A 7,062-nucleotide genomic window follows, 5' to 3' on the forward strand; every position below is an offset into this window, starting at 1 on the left:
ACCACTAGAAACATCATATTAGCCATAACCATAAATGTTGTAAATAGTTGAATTATACCTATTCTCCTAACATTATTTGGAGGATAACATACTCCAAATAAAGTTGTTTATGGCTAGGACATGCCTATATTTTTCAACAGTGCCCCAGGGTGTTACGGCAGCTTAACCTGTTTGAGATTTCGGACTTAGTGGATAGTAATTAACTTATGTGTAAGGTTGTAAAATGAGGCATCAAGGTGTGTGCCTCTCAGACTAGACCACATTCTGGACCTCAGACTTCATTCTGGAACAAGAGCTCTCAATAAACTTCCATCATATCCAGACTGGTCTCCTCTCTTCATTTTGACGCTGCCATAGAAAATGGTTAGAAACACACTATCAACTGAAACTGAAATAGTATATCAACCACACAGCAACACAGTATCAACCATCTGGAAAATTAAGCCGCAAATTTTTATATTTGGCTTTTTAGATGTATTTTCTGTTTTGTTGTGCTTAGATGAAACTATGTGTGTTTTTGGTGGCTCTTTGGGCTGATTGGTCGAGTTGTGTCAAAGTATAGCCCGGGTGGTGGAACCGAAGCTTATGCAATAAGGCTAAACGCAGCATGCAACGGCCTGCATCCCTCCCCATTATCTTCAAAGATGAAGGCACAGCAGACAAAAACCACATGCTGATCGCAGCCCTGACTCCCACCTCCTCCACTCCACCACCCCCAAACACCCCTCCACCCCTTGTACATTAGAAAATATATAATAACAAAAAGTTTGCTTTGCTTTCCTGGATATGAATAATTGATGCGGGTGTTCCAGAACATTGGATTCATTAAACAGATGGTAACATTAAACTTAATGCTTTCATTAACCTCCAGCCTGCGCTGTCAGGACTAACTGCTGACCTTCCAACAGAAAACAACCCTGAACATCACTTTAAACCTGCTTTACAGCACCCGTCCGCCACAGGTCATTCTAATCAGAGCACAGGGAGACTGACCAGCACAGCTTTGGTTTTTATCTTTTAAAAGTTCTTAAATGTTGCCAGGAAACTTGCTGGAGGAAGAAAAGCAGGCTACACTCTGGATCAGCTATACATGACTCTACCGTCTCCATGTCCAATGCCAAGAGTAAGCAAGAGGGGTTTAAAGCCTCCCAGCCATGTTCCAACATCTAGTGTAAATACTCCATAGAGGATGGTGGCTGTTACGGCAACAAAGATGGGACAAATTCCCTGTTAATACGTTCAATTTCAGTAGATATTATGCCAAAATAGCAGATGCCAAAAGTATTTGCTCGTCTGCCTTTACACATATGAATTTTTTTGTGACATTCCATTCTTAATCTTTAGGGTTTAATATAATGCTGGCCCACCCTTAGCAGCTATAACCCATTCAACACTTTTGGGAGGGCTTTCCACAAGGTTTAGGTGTTTATGGGAATTTTTGACCATTCATCAAGAAGTGCATTTGGGAAGACAGACCCAAAGGCGTTCAGTCGGGGTGAGGTGAGGCTCTGTGCAGGCCAGTCAAGTTCTTCCACACCAAACATGCTCATCCATGTCTTTATGGACCTTGCTTTGTGCACTGGTGCACAGTCATGTAGGAAGAGGAAGGACTCCCAAAACCCTCTTCCTTTCACTGAAACTAAGGGCCCAAGCCCAACTTCTGAAAAACTTTCATTCATTCATTCAATATCTGTAAGCGCTTATCCAGTTCAGGGTTGCGGTGGGTCCAGAGCCTACCTGGAATCATTGGGCGCAAGGCAGGAACACACCCTGGAGGGGGCGCCAGTCCTTCACAGGGCTCTGAAAAACTTTCTCTTTCAAATTTCTCTCCCTTCCCTTCTTTATATGTCTCTGTTCTATCCGCTATTCTCTCACTCTCACTCGTACCCCCACCCTCTCCGACGTGTGATAAGTCTAGTAGCAGACAAGAGAGAGTAAGAGAGAAAGAGAGAGATTTATCTTTAAACTCTGCACACAGATGGACCTCCAAATGCTTCGAGGGAGTCTCTCTCTCTCTCTCTCTCTCTCTCTCTCTCTCTTCCTCCCTCTTCCTCGCTGCCTTGGTTCAGTGTGTGATTTCACTGTTAATAGAGAATCTTCCAATTTATATACTGTACATTACAGTCAATCCCACCATAATAACTAAAATAGCATCTTCTGCTACATCTTTGTTCATTCCAGGAGCTCACGTCTGAAACTTAGAGGAAGGAAGTGCAGCATGTTTTTTGTGAAAATCCCCAATCTGTTCCTGATTGCTCCTGAAAGCCAGTCATTTACTTTGCAATGTGTGTGGGGGGTCTCAAGCTCCAAAGCTCCTAAACTGCCAAACACACTCCAATCCCAACTGAGCCAGCAGCCTGGAACAAGAGAGGGAAAGAGCGAGAGAGAAGTGTGAGAGAGAGAGAGAGAGAGAGAGAGAGAGAGTGAGAAAGAGAGAGAGAGAGAGTTGGAGCCAAGACCCCCTTTCTGAGGCAGGTTCCCTCACTTCATCTCATTAATAATGCAGCAGTGTTCTCCTCATTTCCATGTACACACACACACTCACACACTCCAGCCCGGTGTTAATAGCTGAACTAATTGTGCTAAATAGGAGCGCTGTGTAATTGGATTGGGAGACTGCAGTGAGAAAGCGGCTCTAATGAGGGACACACATCAAGCCATAAAGCTGCCGTCTGACCCCAAACCCAACAAACACCTTCACACCTTTCTCTGACCCTGGCCTTAACTCTCTACAGTGTGCACACAAACACACACACACACACACACACACCCCACCTGAGACCAGGGACCGCCACATCGCTGCACAGAGATAATCCAGTGTCTCTGTTCTTTCACATTCCCAGGTTTTCTGCAGGATTAAAAATCACTGGCTTCTTTTGGCAATTTGCAGAACATTCACGACTGTGAGACTCAAAAATGCTGCAAGCTGACAAATTAATCAATTCATTAATTCATTCATTCACTCATTGTCTGTAACCACTTATCCAGTTCAGGGTTGTGGTGGGTCCAGAGCCTACTCAGAATTACTGGACGCAAAGTGGAACACACACTGAAGGGGGCGCTAGTCTTTTACAGGGTGACACGCATTCTCACATATTCACTCACACACTCACACAGTTTTGATTTGCCAATCCAACTACAAACATGCGTTTTTTTTTTTCTTTTTCATTTGAAGGAACAGGCACTGAAAACGGGTTTTCCTAACAGGGCTGTTTAGACATGGGGAGAACACTGCTGTGGTTTTTTGACCAAAACAGGTCACAGACATTTCATTAAGACTTTGGAAACACCTTTTACACTAATCTGGACGTTAAGCAACACATCCACCAGGGGCACTGCTCAAGGTCAAAGGTTTCTGACAGAAAAATTATGCAAAGAAGAGAAGATGGTCTGTGGAGCCCAAGTCAAAAGTACGATACTGGGGAAGTGTTTAGGCATCATGTTTAGGTGACTCTAAATAGCAAGAACTGGGCCTGGACCGACAGGAGAGTGTTGTAGAGGTGCACACTGAACACCTGACCTAAGACCACCCATAAACATGCATCTTTCCTAAGGTAGAAATCAGCCTCTTATGTCTCTGTGTCACCCACCACTGTTTAATTAGTGCTCATGAAGTCCAGACTGAGCTGGAGATTGGAAAGCAGCATCGGGATCAATGAGGGAAAGCCTTGGAAAAGCCACTTGAGAAAAGAAGGGGGCATTCTGAAGTAGATAATTCCAGGCCTTTGCTCCACTTCAGTGATGTTTGGAATCAGGGGCTTGTTGTGCGGCCACGTTGTCTGAGAGATCAAACAACAAACTTGAAGAAATCCTTATCCGAGAAATCTTGTCCTCCTCCAGCCATCCACCTCAGTGTCCATTTCCTACCGAGCAAATAAACAAAAAAGAAACATTCACTTCCCTATATTGAGAGTTTAAATATTTATACTGTGTGTTTTATTAGCCCATCGACACACCGGGGTTCACAGCTGCTACTGTACCATTCTTTTAAGATAGCTGTGGGTTGTTTGTACTATTGTGTGTTTTATTTATTCGCTTATTTTGCTCACACGTGTCCTCGAGAAAGACAAGGGGCTCCAGATCAGAGAGAAAAACTGCAGAAGAACAGGTGCTTCGCTCGCTCCCATCTTCGTCTGGAAATGTGACGAATCAAAGGCTGACAAAACACTCGGCCTATTCCCACAGCTCAGTTTTCCAGATTCGCTTTCGTAAACACCACTGTTGCTTCTTCCCAGTTTCTCGTCTCCGTTCCCAGTGAAGATGCAGCGTGAGGAAGAAGCTGTTCCAGGTCTGTGTGATTTGAAAAGCACCTCGCCTTGTTTTTGAAGTGTGTGCAAGAAAAGGAAGAGTGGAAATAAGAGGGAGTCATAAAAGCAGGTATAGTTTTAGCAGCAGAAACTACGCGAGGCTACGTGACCTAGCTTCAGGTTGTGTTCCTGTTGTGTTCCTGTGTTGTATGCATGTTCTGCATGAACCTGCCTAGATATAGACACTCACTGGTGGCATTAAAAGAGACCCCTCTCTTGTAGCTCTTTGCTGGTGTACATTTAGAGACTGTAGCTCATCCATTTTCATTCCATTCTGCAGTTCTTCTCAGTAGCTTCTGGTAATGGAGTTAATAATAAACATAAAAACAACAATAATAATACCTTAATTTATATAAGGTTCTTTTCAAGAACAAAAAGCACTTCCAAATAAAAATGCACAGAACAAAGAATGTAAAACATTAAGAAACAGCAACAATAGTACTACATACAAAGTACATAGTGGCCAGTTCAGAGCAGCACTGAACACCAGGGTGAAAAAAACATGCTCCCAAAATTGAGAGTCACTGTAAATTTGCAGCAGAGTCAGCAGCCTGCTAGCCACCAGTTAGCATCAATGAGGATGTGCTTCCACAGGCAACACCAGCATACGGCCAAACACAGAGGAGTGTTTGTGAGGACGCACTCCAGTGGCTGATATCAGCAGCAACTAGTGCAGCAGTGGTGTTAGCAAATTGCTACCAACTGCAAATAGGATGTGCTCGACATCAGCAACAGCCAGCAGCAACGTAAACAGAATGCCAGATACTGGCAATGACAACAAGCTCCCTCTGTCAAGAGCTTCTGCTGAGAAGTGGTGTAAGCCAGCAGGCAGATGCCAAACAGGCCCTTCTGATAAGCTATATCAGCCATTAGCATTTGAGATAGCAAACAGGTAACCACCAAGCAGTGATGATGGAACCAGTGCCCACTCACTGTCTATTCTGTTAGACACTAGACACAAAATTCACTGTGAACCATGGTAAAATTCCTTGCAGTTAGTATTAGTTTAAATGTAAATTATGGTTTAATGCAGTTTGAAATACTCACAACATGAAGTTACAACATCAACCAAAGTTAGGAACAATCTCCTAGTGTCCGCAGCGCGATAAGAGTTTGGTCTGTGTCGGGGAAACATGGCACAGTGACAGAACCATGATGAGGAGTAAGCTAATGGGCTATAACTGATGCTGATTCTTTTGTAAACACAAACGTGGCTGTAGAAATGTGCAGGTTTAATCATTTGATTTCATTCTGAATGACAAATAAGACGCCTCTGACAACAAGGAAGGCATTCTAGCAAAAATTACAAACTGGCCAACCATTCCACCTTAAATGGTGCAGTGCTCTGTTCCACCTTAAATGATTCTATAATAATATTTCAATTGCTTCTGAGTTCTGAGATTAAACAGAGCTTGGCAGCATTCTGCCTCCTTAAATGATTTGACGTTATACTCAAACTGATTTATGCTCTAAAAGCTACATGAAATAAGTTTTTTTACAAAGCTTTTTACAAAGGCAACTGTTTTGTCTCTGCAGCAAATATTTCTGTTAATGATGGTTATCTTAAATGTTATGTTAATGCTGTCTTAAACTTACATGAATTTTATAGCTATATAGAAAGCAAACAGAGAACCAAGACTGCAGATTTAATTGTTCAATTAGGTCTATTCCTGTATGTAAGTCAGTGATAGTAGCTTATCTTTTGCTGTGTGCTGAGAATGATTCACCCCTGAAATCATACCTGTTCTGTGGTGGTCTTGTGGGGGTCCTGGCCATTAAAGGACAGGGTGACAGGATGCTAAACCTCTTCTGTCCTTCTCGCTCACTCTAGTGAATGAACAGGCAGGATAAACAGTCAGTTTGATTGGCAAGTTTGAGTGATACTATTGCCGTAGTAACTTTAGCAGCAACTGTTGTCTATTACCACAACTGTCCAAAAAAAAAAAAAATTATCAAATTTTCCTATTAATTACAAACTGGTCATGGAGCCATAGACCTATCACTTGATCCTGGTCTGTTCCTCTCCATTGTCTCTTTTGCCTTTACACTATCAATAATTGCTCATTACATATTGCTTTACCCAATATGTTATTTATGTATATATTTTTTAAAAAAGTGCATGTTTACACTTTTGAAAAACGGAGCGTTCTCAGTACTAGATCAATAATGAATTATTTACTGTGGGTGTAGTATGATGTATTAAGGTGCTATAGTCTCTTAATACAAGGCTGTCACCTCTCCAGGCTCACAGCAGTGTACAAACGATGAATCATTATGACAAGTGAGGTTGAAGCGTTCTTGCATAAGATTAACTTTCGTGTCCTGACAGCTCTCGCACCGTTCCCTTGTGTGTGCTAATTACAGGCCGAGTTTAAATCAATACCTCGGAGGCGAAGGAGCTACGGAATCCATCCGAACCACTGTTCTCTTACAAAGGCCTCATTAAAGTGTGAAGGTCCCATCATGCTTCTAACAGAACCTCACCATCAAAACCCCACCCCCAGAAACACCCCACCCCCATATTGTTTGTCTTGTTCCTGCGTCAGCACGGAAAACCAGCTCTTACTCTCACACACACTTTCTCACGCAAAGACATGCTTGAGTCCCGCTCTTTTCACGCTGGCCACAGAGAGTGTTTTCAAACCTCGTCCCCAGAACAAAGCAAACAAGAGCCCATCACACTGTCACATGATGAGGGGATTCATAAACACGGCGAGGTGGGAGGAGAGTCTGCAGAAGGGTCAAAAAATAATGG

The 7,062-nt window shown here is 42.9% G+C and overlaps 1 long non-coding RNA gene across 1 annotated transcript; it reads right to left on the minus strand.

The window, feature by feature from the left end:
• Window positions 1-3,609: 3,609 nt before the first annotated feature.
• Window positions 3,610-6,755, minus strand: LOC136690851 (uncharacterized). Its single transcript, XR_010801793.1, has 4 exons — window positions 6,691-6,755; window positions 6,049-6,134; window positions 4,498-4,603; window positions 3,610-3,863 (listed from the first exon to the last, which is right to left on the minus strand). It is a non-coding gene; the product is annotated as an uncharacterized lncRNA (long non-coding RNA).
• Window positions 6,756-7,062: the final 307 nt, after the last annotated feature.

Source organism: Hoplias malabaricus, chromosome 1 (assembly GCF_029633855.1).
Source record: "Hoplias malabaricus isolate fHopMal1 chromosome 1, fHopMal1.hap1, whole genome shotgun sequence".
Classification (NCBI taxonomy): Eukaryota; Metazoa; Chordata; class Actinopteri; order Characiformes; family Erythrinidae; genus Hoplias; species Hoplias malabaricus.